At 53.1% G+C, this 17,813-nt stretch overlaps 1 long non-coding RNA gene across 1 annotated transcript; it reads left to right on the top strand.

Annotated features, from left to right (window-relative positions):
- Nucleotides 1-3,321: 3,321 nt before the first annotated feature.
- On the top strand, nucleotides 3,322-9,820 carry LOC142827545 (uncharacterized). The gene is made up of 2 exons (XR_012902213.1): nucleotides 3,322-3,532; nucleotides 9,613-9,820. It is a non-coding gene; the product is annotated as an uncharacterized LOC142827545 (long non-coding RNA).
- The last annotated feature ends 7,993 nt before the right edge of the window (nucleotides 9,821-17,813 follow it).

The following is a 17,813-nucleotide window of genomic DNA, read 5'->3' as shown; positions in this document are numbered from 1 at the left end:
GGGAGTGTGATGGAAATGATTCGATAACCACACCTTGTCCTGGGCACAGATCTCGCGTCACCGGCTGGGAAGGGTTCTCCTCAGCCGTCAGCAGATGTCACTATAGGCCTTGTCTATCCTGGCAGCAGCGTGTGGGGTCCAGGGAGCTGTATCTCACCCTGACCAGCAGTCTGTGCTCTCAGTGTGTAGCCCTGTAGCTTGGTGCAGCACCTAACGCCCAGGTGTCCTGTCACCCAAGGGAATTTATAGTCCCCAGTTCGGTGCCCAGGCTCCCACGCATTGGGCAGGGGCCTAAGAAAGGGAGTCGCCAAAGCCGGCAAGGTGAGTCAGCGAAATCAGCCAGACAGCAACGCCGAGGAGAGAGGCAGCTTTGGGCCCTGCTCCTCAAAAGCTAGTTAGGTACCTGCGATCCCTCTCCCTCTGCTCAAGAGCCACCGTCCCTCCCATGGAGCCAGGTGCATAGAGGTCAGCCCTTCCGCCTGTCTGTCTTCACAGGCACCTCCATCTCCACGAGGGCCAACAGCCCCACGTTTAGGGCACTCGCTCCCCTGGGGGAGACCTGGTCGGCCCGACTCGGAGCCTGGTCTCCCACGACCCTGCTGAGGGCCCAGACCACTAGGCACTGGTCTCTCCCCCTCTTTCTGACCCAGGGATACTTAAAACCTGACGGGGATTAGACACCCACAGGGGAGCTGACCTGTTCAGCGGCATCAGGACTTGGGCAGGTTGGCCTGTGCCCAGCAGTGGAAACTGGGCAGCGGTTCTTGGTCTCTTCCTCAGGCACCACTGGAGGCAAGATCTAACCTCCATTTCTCCCTCCGCACTCAGGCACTAACCCCATCTCAGCCAAAGAAAGGAGGTTGCCCGAGACGCACAGGTGAGAATGGCAACCGGGCCTCCTCTGAGGTAGAAGCCATCGTCCACAGTGTGTCTGTGTCGTGCAAAAGGTGGGCTCCGTCAGGGTCCTCGTGGCAAACATGCCGCCCCACACGTCTTTCAGGGCTTGGCTCCTGCTGGCCAGCGCCCCAGGCCAGAGGGTCGTGAGCGTTCCCTGGCGGTGCGGGGAGGAAGGAGCCGGCCAGCCGGGGTGTTGCTGAGTTGAATGAGCCGGCCGGAGACTGGTTCTCTGAACAGCCCCGGGAGCAGGGCTCTGGAAGAGAAGCAGAGTGTGTGTGGGGTGGGGATTGAAGGGGATTAGCAGGGAGAGGACAGTGAGAGGGAAACCGTGTAAGGGGCCCATGGGTGGGCAGTACAGATGACAGGTAACCGCACCCACCAGGCTCATCGCAAGCAGCCAGGGCTGGCTGGAAATGGGACTGGGGATGAAGGGGGCGGCTGGCCCCACACGCTGCAGCTGTGCCCAAATACCAGCCTTGCACACTCCCCCCCTCTCCCATCATCAGCCAGTGGACTCTCCCCCCGACACACACACACACTCACTGCTGGGGGGTGGGCCGCTGGCGAGCACGGATCCGGCCCGCACCAGGACCCACCACTGATGGGAGGGGAGAGACAGAAAATATGGGACAACTGGCCCGTTGATTACAGAAAAAGTCGGGGCAGGGTGGGCTGAAATGCAGGACTGGCCTTGTAAAAATGGGACATGGCCTCACCCTATTTACAGAGATCGGTGCACAGGGAGCGGCGTGTCAACGTACAGGCTGTTTCGTGTCGCTCTGACCCAGCGGATCGGCTCGCAGTGCGGCACCTCGGTCACTCGGTGGATAACAATCGCTTGTCGGCTCCCCAGCTGGCTTTTCACGGGCAATTTGCACAATTCCCTCCGCCCCAGCAGCCGGACACAGGGTGTGGGGGGGGGGATTCCCCCTCCTTCACATCCGGCTGCGGGGCTCCGGGGGAAGGCGATAAATTGCAAATGGGTTCCCAGCTAGTAAATGTAATCCATACACATAGGCCACGTCTACACCGCAGGCTTCTGGCACGAGAACTTTTTGTGGAAGCGATCTTCTGCAAAAAGTTCTTGCGCACGAGCGCAGCCACACTGCCATGGATGCTCTTGTGCAAGAAAGCTCTGATAGCCGTGCCCAGAAGGGCCGTCAGAGCACCCTGCTTTTTCCCATAGGAGTTTCTTGTGCAAAACCCCCGTCCTGCCCGTCCACACACACCTTTTTGCACAAGAGCGCTTGGCAAAATGGCTTATTCCTTGTAGGAAGAGGAATAACTCCTGCTCAAAAAGCCCTGTCTTCTGACGCTCTACTGCACTTTTTCTCGTGCAAAGACGCACTTGTAGTGTGGCCGCTCCACGAGTTTTTGCGTAAAACCGGCCGTGTTTGCGGAAAAACTCTGCAGTGTAGACATACCCTAGTGTGGTTCACTGGCCCAGGTAGTGACACGTAGACCACTTACAGCAGAGAGCTAAGAACAAGGGAGCTGTACAGACAAAGTCGAGCACCATCTGACTTCGTAGCTTAAGCTGTAGCAGCTACTACACTAAACTCCAGGGCTGTGTCTACACTGGGCCACTTATTCCGGAAAATCAGCCGCTTTTCCGGAATAAGCTGCGAGCTGTCTACACTGGCCCTTGAATTTCCGGAAAAGCAACGACGCTCTACTGTACAAAATCAGCCGCTATTCCGGAAAAGCTACGCTGCTCCCGCTCGGGCATAAGTCCTTATTCCGGAACACTGTTCCGGAAAAGAGCCAGTGTAGACAGCCCAGTAGTCTTTTCCGGAAAAAAGCCCCGATCGCGAAAATGACGCTCGGGGCTCTTTTCCGGAAAAGCGCGTCTACATTGGCCACAGATGCTTTTCCGGAAAAAGGGCTTTTCTGGCAAAGCATCTGTGGCCAATGTAGACGCTCTTTTCTGGAAATACTTATAACGAAAACTATTCTGTTTTAAGCATTTCCGGAAATTCATGCCAGTGTAGACACAGCCCAGGTGTCTCCGGTTCAAATCTACCCAATGGCAGTTACATTCTAAGGAGCAACTTTTAAGAGAATGGGGAGTGGAAAAGAAACCTCTGGCTTCTTCACCATCACCAGCTGCTTTCCTGGTGTCCCTGACAGATCTCTGCAATGAGGTGGTTTTCCTATGTGGCTAAGGGCCAGGGCAGTAGCTAACATGGGGCAGAATTCGTGAGTCTTCTTCTCTCGGGGCCTGGCACCCGGATGTGAAAGTGGGAGAAATTCCCCCCTGTGTCCGGCTGCCGGGGAATGGTGCAAATTGCCCCTGAAAAGCCAGCTGGTGGCCTGCGGGGAGCTGACAAGCGATTGTTATTGACCAAGTGACAGAGGGGCAGCATTGTGAGCAGATCCACTGGGTCAGCGTGACACTCTATTGTTTCCAGCAGCAAACAACCTGTCTTGGGAGAGCGTTTAATTTATGCGCCTCTCCCGCTGCCCCGCTCTCTATAAATGGAAGGACTTTCCGGCCTCCCTGAGGATCAGTCTCACTTAGCTCAAACTCTCTCTGCTTCTCTCCAGAGTCCCTGAGACCCCTGCTGCCCTCCAGCCATGATGAGTTTTCACCTGTCGCTTGCTGTTCTTCTCTTGCTCTCCCTGGCTGCTTCAGGTAACATGGAAACCAATATTTAGTGGTAAACTAGGGGACTGGGAGATCCTAGGAAGCAAAGATCAGATGGGCAGAATTCTAATTCTCAGGAGCGTTAACAAGGGGTGGTACATGCCCATGAGCAATTTAGGACCTGTCAGACTGGACCCGATTGTGAGAGGGGCTCCTATCTTGAGAATTAAAAAGGCTGAACTGTGCCGCGTACTGCAACTACACCTGAATTATTGCTTTGTGACACCCCTGCAAATATAGCACAGCTCTAATAAACAACACACGGGGAGCTGCTGGGTTGTACTGTTTGCCTGGGAAGTGTTGTACATTAGTACCCTAGTGAAAATGACCTGGTCGGCTTTTTGTGTTGAAAAAAATGACTTTGTCTGATTGTTCAGGTTTCTATTGCTTTTATTCATATATTTTGCAACCCCCAAGTTTCCAAACTTTGAAATCTGAACATTTTCAAATGTGAGGAGATTTGGGATGGAATCAGAAGAGCCCTGCAAATCCAGGGATATCTGCTTTATACCCGCGGGTGTCAGCATCCACAAAAGTGACTGCTGGTATCTGTGGCTCATTTTTGCAGCTACAGAGGCACATGTGGATACAAATGTTGTATCTAGAACCCTGCAATGTGTACAAACATTGAGTAGTCCTCTGGCACCTCAGCTCTGGTCTACACTAGGGGCTCGTCTACATTGGCCCCTTTTCCGAAAGGGGCATGTTAATTTCAGAGATCGTAATAGGGAAATCCGCGGGGGATTTAAATATCCCCCGCGGCATTTAAATAAAAATGTCCGCTGCTTATTCCTACTTTGAAGTAGGAATAAGATCCTCCGGAAAAGGGCACTTTTTCCAGAGGCTCGGGGCCAGTGTAGACGCTCTTTTCCGGCTTTTCTAAAAGCCAGAAAAAAGCGGCGGACATTTTTATTTAAATGCCGCGGGGGATATTTAAATCCCCCGCGGATTTCCCTATTACGATCTCTGAAATTAACATGCCCCTTTCGGAAAAGGGGCCAGTGTAGACGTAGCCTAGGGCTTTATTTCAAAATAATCCCCTTAGGTCGAATTAATAAGCAAAGTGTCCACACTACCAAGACCGTTTTTTCAAAATAATGGGCTGATTATTTCAAAATCTGTACTCCTGCTTCCCTCAGGGAATAATGCTAATTTCAAAATAGTTATTTCGAAATAGCGGTTGTGTGGACGTTCTAGTGCCACTATATCGAAATAACGACTCCCTAGAGTCATTCAAAGTAATTACTCCCCAGCGCTTCCTGGGGCTCTAAGTCGAAGTGGCGTGTCCACATTGACAGAGCCTGCATCAGACTAATTTGCGGCTTTTCTGTAGTGGGGACATGCTATTTCGATTTTATTAAATCAGGAGCTATTAAATCAATTGTAGTTATTTCAGAATAGTTTCAGTGTAGACATAACCCTCGAGACTAAGAAATATATAGGATCATGAGCTTTCATGGGCAAAACCCACTTCATCAGATGCAGTGGAGTGGAAAGAACAGAACCCAAGGTATATATAACAGCAAAAGCAGTTTCCTGTCAATTGTAGGACCCATGTAAATCAAGCTAATTAAGTAGGCTGGATGTGTCCCATTCATAGCTTTTGATGTGAAAATGTGAATGTCAAAGGCAGGGGAAATTGCCTTTGTAGTGTATTAACCAGTACATATCTTTATTCAAGCCCAAGGAGACAGTGTCAAATCTGAAAATGAATTTTAGTTCAGCACTCTCTCTTTGTAATTGGCTGGTAAAATTCCTTTGTAGAAGACTGGCTACTTTTAAATCCATGTCTGAATGTCCAGGGAGGTCTGCTTTATATCGGTGGGTATCTGCACCTGTGGATGTGGAGGTGGATAGCCGTGAGTTCATTTTTGCTGATACGGATGCGGATATACATTTTGTATCCGTGCAGGGCTCTAGGAACACGAGTCCCCTTTCTCTACCCATCTCCCCCTTTTCACCACTGAATGCAGCAGAATGGGGCATGACTAGGGTTGTCCACACACATTTTTACTTTTTTTTCATTTTTTGAACTTTCCAAACTCCCCGAGCTTTGGGGAAACAGAGAGACATTCCCAAGGGGCAAAGTTTCCTTTGTTCCTTAGACCACTTGGTAATGTTTCCAAAGAGAAGTTGCCGAGAAGGAAGTGACTGTGTGTGAAGATCTCAAGCATTAGACTTCATGTAATTCTTCTGGGTGTCACATTTTAGGGAGGATGTGGACAAACTGGAGAAAGTCCAAGGAGCGCAACAAAAATGATTAAAGGTCTAGGAACAGGAGTGGCCCAAGGCCGACTGTGGCAGCTGGCGCCCCAGGCAAAAGATGCGATCGGCGCCCCCACCTGCACAACCGTCAATGGCCATGACGTAATCACGGGGCGCCCCATGATGTCATCATCAGGTGCCCAGGCCGGCGGCGCCCTAGGCAACTGTCTAGTTTGCCTAGCCTCACGGGCCACCCCTGTCTAGGAAACATGCCTTCTGAGGATAAGACAAGAAGCAATGGGATTAAATTGCAGCAAGGGAGGTTTAGGTTGGATATTAGGAAAAACTTCCTGTCGGGGGTATGTTTAAACTACACCCCTCTGCCGACAGAGAGATGTGGATTAGGTACATTGCTATTGCAAATGAAGCGGAGATTTAAATATCATTTGAATAGAAATGGCCGCCGCTTTTTGCCGATGCAGCACTTTGCCGGTGAAAAGCGGCAGTCTAGATGGGGATTGGTCGACAAGGAAAGCCTTTTCCGACTGATCCCTTATGCCTCGTGCAACGAGGTTTCCAGAATTGGTCGGAAAAGGCTTTCCTTGTCGACCGATCCCCGTCTAGACTGCTGCTTTTTGCCGGCAAAGTGCCGCGTCGATAAAAAGTGGCGGCCATTTCTATTCAAATGAAGCGCGGGATATTTAAATCCCCGCTTCATTTGCAATAGTGATGTGCCTACTCTACATCCCTCTGTCGGCAGTGGGGTGTAGTTTAGACACATCCAGGGTGGTTAAACACTGGAATAAATTAACTAGGGAGGCTGTGGCATCTCCTTTATTGGAGGGTTTGGGGAACAGATTAGACGAACACCTATCAGGGATGGTCTAGATAATACCTATTCTGGCTGTGAGTGCAGGGGGCTGGACTAGATAGCCTCTCCAGGATCACGTGATGATTCCCTGTTGTGTTCCCTCCCTCTGGGGCATCTGGCATTGGCCACTGTGGGCAGACAGGACACTGGACTAGCTGGACCTTTGGTCTGACCCGCAGTGGTCTTTCTTATGTCCTGAGAAAAGGGGAAAAAGCGAAAATCCAGAATTTTCAAAAGTCAAAATGTTGAAAATTGTTTCATGGAAAAATTTGATTAAAAACATTGGGTATGTCTACACTACCACCCGAGTTCGAACTAGGGTGGTTAATGTAGTCATTTGAAGTTGCAAATGAAGCCCGGGATTTAAATATCCCGGGCTTCATTTGCATCTTGCCGGGCGCCGCCATTTTAAAATCCCCGTTAGTGCGGACTCCATGCCCGCGGCTACACGCGGCACGGAGTAGGTAGTTCGGATTAGGCTTTGTAATTCGAACTACCGTTACTCCTCGTGTCAGCAGATCCAGAAAAGTGATCATTCCCCTTTATTCGGTTCTGGTGAGGCCACATCTGGAGTATTGTGTCCAGTTCTGGGCCCCCCACTACAGAAAGGATGTGGATGCATTGGAGAGGGTCCAGCAGAGGGCGACCAAAATGATTAGGGGGCTGGAGCATATGACTTATGAGGAGAGGCTGAGGGATTTGGGTTTGTTTAGTCTGCAGAAGAGATGAGTGAGGGGGGATTTGAGAGCAGCCTGCAACTCCCTGCAGGGGGGTCCAAAGAGGATGGAGGGAGGCTGTTCTCAGTGGTGACAGATGGCAGAACAAGGAGCAATGGTCTCAAATTACAGTGGGGGAGCTCTAGATTGGAGATTAGGAAAAACTATTTCCCTAGGCGGGTGGGAAGCGCTGGGCTGGGTTCCTTAGGGAGGGGGTGGAATCTCCATCCCTAGAGGTTTTTAAGTCTTGGCTTGACAAAGCCCTGGCTGGGTTGATTGAGTTGGGGTTGGCCCTGCCTAGGGCAGGGGGCTGGACTCGATGACTCCTGAGGTCTCTTCCAGCCCTAGGATTCTATGGCTAGTGTGGAGACATAGTGGGGAGTGATTCTCCTTAGAAGATTCTTCACAAGAAGCCGGTAAAGAACCTCCGTGTTCACCTATCCCCCTATGAAAGGCCATATTCCTGCTTGTTAGCAATGTAGACACAGGCGCTGTATGACTTAAATGGTACCATAAAGTATGCAGTACCTGGGGTTTAACCAAGATTAGGTGGCATGAGGATGACCATGGCAGTATTCTCTGAAGCTGTTCACTTGGGAGGCCATCCAGGAGAGATTCAGCTGCTGCCCAGCTGATTAACAGGCCACCCACAGCTGCCCACAGCCAGTCGCATGTGTTTCTACTGGTGGTGCACATGCGCCTGGGTGCACATGACAAAATTTATCCCACACATGGATGGAAAAAATGAGAGGGAACACTGACCATGCATGGTCCTTATCTATGCTGGCTGCCAAAGCTCGTTATCATCACATTAGTTAACATAATTCCTCACAGCCATCGGGACACAGCAATCCTGTGTTATGTCAACAGGCCCTCAGAAGTTATTCAGTGACACTTCATTTGAGGAAAAGTGTAGTGTAGTAACACAGGTGCAGACTTGGGAAACCCAGGTACAGTCCTTAGCGCTGTTATAGACTTTGCATGGTCTTGTGCCTCAGTTTCTCACCTACAATGGAGGTGCCCCCACTCCCAGGGGTACAGGGAGGAGAAATGTATTTCAGATTGTGAGTTGCACGCATACCGTGGCAACAGGGTCTGGCCAAGTCCTTAGCTGAGAGAGACACCACTTCCGGGAAAATCCAAGGGGTGCCAGAAAATCTTTTGGATACTGTCCAGGCGTGACACGTTCACAGCACCGGGCGCCAGATGTATTCACACTCAGGATGTGTCTACACTGCAGGAGGGTGAGTGCCACATGGGTAGACGCAGCCATGCTAGTACCAATACCAAGAGCAGGCACGGTCCAGCAGCAGCGGCGAGGGGCTGGAATAGATACCCAGGTATCTCTACGCGGCAATGAAACACCTGCAACTGGCTGGTTCTGCAGCCAGCGCAGGGGTCTCTAACTTGCATGTTTGTAGCTAAGCTGCCCCAGGCCAGAAAGCCCGAGTCAGCTAACCTGGGCCAGTCAAGGTGGATTATTTGAGACTCAGGGATGAGATCTACCAGCAGGCAGTGCTTACAAGCCACCATGCAAACAATGAGTTGCTTTTATACCAAGGGTGGGCAAATACTGGCCCGCAGGCCGGATCCAGCCCTCCAGGGTTAGCCCTGCTGGGCCCCCATCGCTATATTTACCTGCTCGGTTGCAGGGATGGGCAGTCGCAACTCCTGTTGGCCCATGGGAGCTGCAGAAAGCGGTGTCCCAGTCCACGATGCTTCCCGCTGCTCCTATTGGCTGGGAACGGCGATCTGCGGCCAATGGGAGCTGCAGAAAGCGGTGTCCCGGTCCACGATGCTTCCCGCTGCTCCTATTGGCTGGGAACAGCGATCCGTGGCCAATGGGAGCTGCAGAAAGCGGTTTTCCCAGTCCACGATGCTTCCCGCTGCTCCTATTGGCTGGGAACGGCGATCCGTGGCCAATGGGAGCTGCAGAAAGCGGTTTTCCCGGTCCACGATGCTTCCCGCTGCTCCTATTGGCTGGGAACGGCGATCCGCGGCCAATGGGAGCTGCAGAAAGCGGTGTTCTGGTCCACGATGCTTCCTGCTGCTCCTATTGGCTGGGAACGGCGATCTGCGGCCAATGGGAGCTGCGATTGCTGGTGCCTGCAGTTGTGCAGCTAAGCATGGCAGCGGCGGCCCACTGGGGACTACCCCTGGTGAACCGTTGCCTTGTTAGCGCCCACCCCTCTTTTATAAGGACCTGTATTCCCACTACCCGTTTTTTCCCCTTGGTGCGTTTACACAGATAACCTGTCCCTCTTTCCCTTCCACAGGCATGACAGCCATGCCCTTAGATCTCTGTTCGCTGCTTGACTTTCTGTGTTGATTTGCTGGCCAGCTCCTTGGAATGTGCAAGATTGGGAAGAAGCTGACGGCTGCGGAGAAAAGCTAAAGACATTCCGGAGGGCATGGGAGATATATGGACATAGGCATGCTGCTTGGGTCCCGCTCTTGTTGCAAATAAAACCTCTGGCTGTTAAATTGCTGCTTTTTCTTTTCCTCCTGCAAAGCAGAATCTCTTCACACCTCGCAAGTGGCTTGTTGGGGTGGGGGGAGTTCTCACACAGCTCCCGCCCCCAGTTGCTCTCATTGGCTGGTTTCCAGCCAATAGCAGCTGCCTGTTTGCAGGACTGGCAGCATGGGATGTGCCCCCCCCCCCCCCAGTGTCTGTAGTAGCAAACACGGCCGCTGTCTCTGCTGTGAGCAGTAAAGGGGTGTGGAAGGCAGGGATCCTGGTTACAGACCCTGCTGGCTAGGAGCCAGCCTCTGGCACTCTATCCCGTCCCTCCCCACCCCTCTGCCCCCCTCCTGCACCAGTACCCCATGTAACCCAAACCCTCTGCACCCCCACACATCTTCCTAGACACTACCCCCCTTCTCAGGTCACACCCCCCTCCCAGACCTTGCACCCCAATCCGCCATCCCCGGTCACAGCCCAAACCCCTGCACCCCCTCCTGCCCCAGGCGACGAACCCCTCCCAGACCCTGAACCCCCTCCTCCTACACCCCTCCCCCAGGCCAAAATACTCCTGCACCCCTATCCCTCCCAGACCCTGCACCCCAATCCCCTGTCCCAGGTCACAACCCACACCCTGCACCCCTACCCCAGGTCACATTCCCCTTCCCGACCCTGCACCCCCTTCCCGTACCCCGGTTTGCAATCCCTTCCTTCACCCAAACTCCCTCCCAGATCCCACACCCCAGTTCCTTACACCAAGCACCCTTCTGCACCCAGCCTCCATCCCAGATCCTGCACCTCCGTCATTAATAGTGGCCCTCGACCACTTACCAAATACTTGGGGTGCCCCCCCCATCAAAAATGATCTCCCACCTCTGATCTAGATAATACTGAGGGTACGTCTACACTGCAACACTATTCCGAAATAACTTAGTCTGTGTCTACACAGCAGGCAGTTGTTTCGAAATACTGTCAAGCTGGGGGACTTCTTACTCCAACTCCTGTAACCCTCTTTGTCCGAGGAGTAAGGGAAGTGGGGGGAAGAGGGCTCTATTTTGAAAGAAGTGCTGTGTAGACACTCCCAATTTCGAAATAAGCTATTTGGAAATAAGCGACGCAGTGGACGTAGCGCAATGGACGTCGCTTATTTCGAGCTAAGCCCTGCTGTGTAGACAGTGGCAGCCTGTCTACAGAGGCGAACAAGGCGTTAACCAACGTTAAATGGCGTTGAGGGGTTTGGAGGAGGGGACGCCGATGGCGCGCCAGTCGCGCGTTTCGCCTAGGGCGCCAGTTACCGGCAGCTGGTCTAGGGCTGCTCCTGTGTGTAGACGCACCCTTTAGTCCTACCAGGAGCACAGAGGACTGGACTACGTGATCTCTTGAGGTCCCTTCCAGTCCTAGGACTGCGATTCTACAATTAAAACATCAGCCCAAACTTTTTCCGTTGGTGCAGGATTCATTTTTTAGAGACCGGAGCTGCCTCAGGGCGCCTTGTTTCCAGGTATCAGAACCAGACTTTGTATCCCACATCAGAGTGGTCCTTTGACCCACCTCCACTGGGAAATTTGCGTTCCGGAGGCACAGCTGGTTTATTACTTTGGGGGGGGTGAGGCGAGCGCCTCCCTCCCCTGCAGATTGCAGCATGGCCCAGCCGGGTCTCATCTGTGCTCCCAGTTCCCTGACAGCATCGCCAGAAGGAATTTTAACTCCTGGCAGGACCCACACCATGGCAGGGACGGGTTTTTTTGCGGTGGGGGCTGCTGATGAAAGTCACGCTCCTGCCCCTCCTCCCCCCAAAAAACTTTTGTCTTACCCTCCCCCTGACTCCTGTGTGATGCCCCACAGGCCCTCAATCGCTGGGGCCAGGAGCAGAGCCATAGGGGGTGGGGGGAGACAGGTAAATAGGGCTGTGACGTAGTGGGGGGGCTGTCTGCTCTGTAATCCGGAGTCCCCCTGCGCTGTGACATGTGATCCCCACTGACTCACTCACATGTGGATTAGCCCAGACACCTAGGACCAGTCTGAGAAGATAACAAGGCTCTTTCCACAGGGGAGACACAAAGGGAGGGAGGTGGAGACGAACACCTGGTTTGGGGGCAGGGTCTGGGAGCGAGGCAGGTTTCTGGCTGGAATCATGAAGGAGACAGAATAAGGAGGGGGTGGGAGTCTACGGGCCGAGGCATCCCATCTCAAGGGGTCTGAGGCAGACCGTTCCCCACAACTTCCACCGCCTCGGTCATAGATCAGGCCCTGCCAAATTCACCTGCATCCTCGTCTATTCCACAGTCAGAAGTTTTCAGAAGTTTACACAGAACGGCCGTGTCTAGACTGGCAAGTTTTTCCGGAAAATCAGCAGCTTTTCCAGAAAAACTTGCCAGCTGTCTACACTGGCCGCTTGAATTTCCAGAAAAGCACTGACGATCTCATGTAAAATCATCAGTGCTTTTGCGGAAATACTATGCTGCTCCCGTTCGGGAAAAAGTCTTTTTCCGAAAGACTTTTGGGCAAAAGGGCCAGTGTAGACAGCTCAGCGCTGTTTTCCGCAAAAAAGCCCCGATTGCGAAAATGGCGATCGGAGCTTTTTTGCGCAAAAGCGCATCTAGATTGGCCACGGACGCTTTTCCGCAAAAAGTACTTTGCGGAAAAGCATCCTGCCAATCTAGACGTGCTTTTCCGAAAATGCTTTTAACGGCAAAGTTTTCCGTTAAAAGCATTTTCGGAAAATCATGCCAGTCGAGACGTAGCCAACATGTCACGGCGTTCTAACCGTGTGGGTCCTGACCGAAAATGGGATCATGCTGGGGGCAGCCGTGGGGGAGGGCGTCCCAAGAATGCCACCTTCACTTCTGGGCTGCCTTCCGGGCAGAGGTGCGGTGGCTTCCTCCCTCAAGGTGGCTCTGATCTCCCCACCAAGAGTGGTTGAGTAGGGGAAGGGCAACTCCTGTGCCTGGCCAGACTAGCAGCTGGGAGCCCTGATGTCACAGATGTCACAGGCCGTGACATGTTTTTCACGGCTGTGAATTTGGAGGGCCCTAGTCCTAGATTCTCAGGGACCTTTCTCCCCGCCGTGGTCTGCACTGGAGGGAGTCTCCGTCATAACGGTCTGGCCCTGCTGCCGGCACCAAAGGGACATCGTCGATTCCGTGTATTGGCTGTTTCTTTTCACACCAGCGTCGTGGATCTAGGGCGCTGGCAGCCCCAGCTCAGGGTCTGGCAGAAAAGGCAGGATGGGGAGGCTCTTTCGGTCTTCTCAAGCCTTCAGTCAGTCCGTGTGGTTCAGCCTCTGTCTCGTGTCTCTTCCCTGCACGGCAGATTCATCGTCCACGGCCCTTGCCCTGTTTATCACCTTGAAGGACACTGGCCTCTTGGCCAGCAGATTGGACTTCAAGGTTGGCAGCAGAAACAGACCCTCTGGCTGGGTTTGAGTTTTCACATGCTGGCCCTTTGGGGTTGGTCCCTTCCTGGCTCTGAGATCAAAGCAGCTTCTCCCGCAGCCAGGCCTGTAGGGCTCCAAGTTCCCCTCCGACAGAACTCGTCTTGCTCCACGTCGGCCGCTCCTGGGCCTGGCTCCTCCCAGGTGGAGGAGAGCTAGGATCCTGCGGGGCTACCTGCCTTAGAGCAGTGCCTAAGAGGGTAAGAGGAGGTGCGGGATCAACCCGGCTCAGTGACGGGATCGGAGGCCTTGGCCCTCCGGCTAGTTCACCGTTTGAAGTCTAGATTCCCAGAGCGCAACGCACTGTGCAGTCCAACACAATGTACACAATGTATGATCCAGCACAATCATAGAATAATAGAATAATAGGACTGGAAGGGACCTAGAGAGGCAGGACCAAGCTCCGTCTACACCATCCCTGACAGATGTCTGTCTAACCTGTTCTTAAATATCTCCAGAGAGGGAGATTCCACCACCTCCCTTGGCAATTTATTCCAATATTTGACCACCCTGACAGTTAGGAATTTTTTCCTAATGTCCAATCTAAACCTCCCCTGCTGCACTTTAAGCCCATTACTCCTTGTCCTGTCCTCAGAAACCAAGAGGAACAAATTTTCTCCTTCCTCCTTGTGACACCCTTTTAGATATTTGAAAACCGCTATCATGTCCCCCCTTAATCTTCTTTTTTCCAAACTAAACAAGCCCAGTTCATGAAGCCTGGCTTCATAGGTCATGTTCTCTAGACCTTTAATCATTCTTGTCGCTCTTCTCTGTACCCTTTCCAATTTCTCCACATCTTTCTTGAAATGTGGCGCCCAGAACTGGACACAGTACTCCAGCTGAGGCCTAACTAGTGCAGAGTAGAGCAGCAGAATGACTTCACGAGTTTTGCTTACAACACACCTGTTGATACAACCTAGAATCATATTTGCTTTTTTTGCAACAGCATCACACTGTTGACTCATATTCAACTTGTGGTCCACTATGACCCCTAGATCCCTTTCCATGTACACTGTGAGGCCTTGGCCCTCCGGCTGGTTCACCAATTGACTCCCAGATTCACAGAGAACGATGTTAGAGAAAAGAAACTGCCCCCCCAGTAAAAAAGCGGCCAGGCCGCTCTTGCTACAGTGGGCTGCAGTACTCCTGGGAAGAAACCGGCCGCACCCGTCCTGCATACCATTGCCTTGAGAAAAAGGTAAGGTGTGAAAAGTGGAAAATAGCCTCAGACTCTCCCACCCGTCACCTTGGCGTGAGAACTGCAGGGCTTACCTGGTCGCATGAAACCTGCTCAGTTTCGGCCCAACCCCTTGGTGACCTTTGGGCCATATATGGTAATATGCAAGCGCGGGAAAGCGATGTGCAGATTTGGGGATAAATACCCATGGCACAGTTCGCTCTAGGAGGTCTTCGCAACACACATACCACAGTGCGTGTGCCTTCTCGTATACTTCAAAGCGCTGCCGGCCTGATCCACCGACCAGCCACCTCTCCCGACTCTCGGGTATAACCTCGGCCTTCGCAACCGAACCGATATCTGTGAAATGTTCCGTGTGCTGTGTAAGTTGGTATGTAGGATTTGATTTTTTCTTGTTGTAAAAGCTTAGTGTTTTAGTTGTTTTGGGTAGTACATAGAGTTTGTAGTTATCACTGTTATTTAATTAGTGTAGCTGGATATTTTAAGATTAGAGACTATTCCCCTTGCCGTTCCCATCCTTATATCTCTGACACGTTTAACTAGAAACCGTAGAATAAATATAATAAATACTGTACATTCATTATTAACACGGTCTATTAAAAATCTTAGAATAAATACTATAAATTCACCACTGTCATAAATAAATATTTTTTTATTTGATAAAACTGTCCACCTGGTTCTGTCCTTCCCCCCTTGGGTATGCATCATCGGACCTGTGATTCTCGTGACAAACGACACAATGTACAGCCCAACACAATGCACACACTGTACACCATATACAGTCCAACACAATGAGTGCTTGGACCTCTGGCTGGTGCAATCCAGGATCCCCACAAAAGGAAGGGTCTGCAGCCCCCGTTTCGTTCCTGGGAAGGGCTCAGGGTGTATCATGGCTCCTCTCCGCTCCCCAACGGAGGGAAAACCCCTGCCCCATGAAGTGGGTGGTCAGTGTGGGGGCTAGGGCCCTCCCTCCCCTGGGCACAGGGCCACAGGCCTCACCCAGGATGCTCCAGCTGGTGGAGCAAAGGGCTGTGGCCAAAAGCAAAGGCAAAGGCCAGCAGAATCTCTCCTGCAGCCAGGACTCCTGTTTCACCTTCCTCAGCATCTCCCCAGGCCCGGCCTCACTCTCTGGGGTCCTTCCGCTGGCTGGCTCGGGGCGGCGGGTGCGTCAGGGCGAAGGTGCAGCCCCTGGGTACACCGGGGGAGGACGTGGCTCCGGCTCGCTCGGCTCAGTGGCCAGGGATCCGCCTGCTCCTCCTGCCCGGGGATCTGGAAATCCGCTCCGTGCTCCGGCCAGCCAGAGGCTTGGTCTGTTGGCCTCTTCGCCCCTTGTGAGGGGTGTCCCGGGATGACTCCTCGCAGGCTGCTGACCGGACATCTTTCCCCCTTCCCCGTCAATCCTCTTTAGCCGCCCTGAAAGGTGGCTTCCCAGCCCTTTGAGCCTCCCTTTGCTGTCACCCGCCAATCAGCTGTGGCCGGCAATGCCTGGATTCACCCTTTGGGTTCTGAGCTGGCCTGTGGGAACATACCCCCCATAGCAGGCTCCCTTTGAAACACCTCTTCCTGCTGGAGCAGGTTCTGGGGCAGGATTCCAGTGGTCCAGCCCGCATGGCCCAGGGTCTGGAAAGCAGGGGCTTTCTACTTTCTACACCCCATCCGAGGTGTGTGGGGGCTGGCTCTAGAGGCACCCTAAAAGGCACAGCCCCTGCAGAGCCTCGGGCACCTGGTGACAGGATGGGATGGAGTAGAGCTGGCCCATCACCTTGGCCGTGACGTCCTCTTCAGAACAGGGACCTGTCAGACACTCGGATGCCCCCCGGCATCAGGGAGGATTAATGGCAACGGGCACCGTGGGGTGAACTCGGCTTCCTCTCTCACGACCTGCAGCGCAGGACACCCCCCACCCCATTGGAGGAGGAGCTCCTGCCTCCTTCCCTCTTAGCAGCTTCTCTTGGGCAGATTTCTCGCTCTGGGTTTCGTGGCTGTGTTCTTCTGTTCCTAGTGGACTGCATCCCTGGCCCCATAGCCTAGCAGGGATCCTCCCTACAGAGGGACACCAGCCATGCCGGGGCGTGGCGGGCGTGGCAGTGACATCACAAAGGCCTGTTGCAGGACCTCAGCCGATTGGGGGCAAGTGGTGGGTCGGTGGTGACCTCACAGAGAGATCCTGCCACCAGCCAATCAGGACAGAGGCGCAACGCAGAGGCAACCTCAGAGGTTCCCACGGTTCTTCAGCAGGGCGGCTCCTTCTCAAGGTCTCCCCCTGAGGACTGATAACGAATCAGGATTAATCTGCGGGAGCAGGAGGAGGAACCTCCCGGAGTTTGCTCCTTCCCGACCACCCAGTGCAGAAGCTAAGAGCTTGAGAGAGGTTTGGAGCCTGGTCGGTCTGACCCACCTGCTAAGTTCTGGGCTTGGGTGATTTGATTTCCTGCCTAGGATTTTGTCCTGTAGAATTGCTGGGGACATTGGGGGTTTGTCTTTTTCGGGCTCCTTTCTTCACTTTGGGACTAGGACCTTTTTGTCACGGCCATGTGGTACCAGCAGGGAGTTTATACCGGCTTCCATTTCACCGAGAACAACGATTGAAACAATGAGTTCTCTTCAGCTCCCTAGTACCAAGTGCCTGTGTAACCACCACAAGGCGGATTTGAACCCAGGATCTCTGGAGGGGAGCATAGGAGCCTTGACCCTCTGAGCGAAAAGCCAGCTGGCTCCCAGCTCGTGCTGTAGAGGCGTCTTGAGCGTAACTTTTGCTGTGGTCTAGGTGCCTCTTGCGTGGCGATCGGGGCTTTCTTGCGCAAAACCACGTCTAGATTGGCACAGATGCTTTTCTGCAAAAAGTGCTTTTGCGGAAAAGCGTCCGTGCCAATCTAGACGCTCTTTTCCGCAAATGCTTTTAACGGAAAAACTTTTCCGTTAAAAGCATGTGCGGAAAATCCTGCCAGTCTAGACGTAGCCTGGGTGTGTGGGGTACACCTGCCCTTCTCGGAAGCTCCTCCGATCCGATCCCACGGTCTGCTTCTTGAGCCGCGTCCTCCAGAAGCGGGCAGTGCTCAGGGTGCAACCGCACTGCGGATTGATCTAGCGGCACGATGGGATTTTTCCCTTCTTTTCTATCCCTTTCCTAATCGTCCCCCCTGACCGATCGCCATGGAGACGGCGGCTGCACAAGGAGTGGAAGCCAAGGTCTGTCTGCCCCCCCACTGTCCGTGGACAGCTGGGTTTATCGTCCACAGCAAGCAGCACGTTGCACGTCTCCACCTCAAATTCCATTGGCCAGTTGGTTGCCCAGCCCCCTTGCTTCTTCCCAGAGTGAGAGCAGGGGTAGGCAATCATTTTTTGCAGTGGCCCCAGGCCACACTGGATGGGGCGGGGCCTCAAG

This window comes from Pelodiscus sinensis, chromosome 3, assembly GCF_049634645.1.
Source record: "Pelodiscus sinensis isolate JC-2024 chromosome 3, ASM4963464v1, whole genome shotgun sequence".
Taxonomy (NCBI): domain Eukaryota; kingdom Metazoa; phylum Chordata; order Testudines; family Trionychidae; genus Pelodiscus; species Pelodiscus sinensis.
The sequence above is the reverse complement of the archived record's forward strand: the minus strand, read 5'-3'. Positions and strand labels throughout refer to the sequence as shown.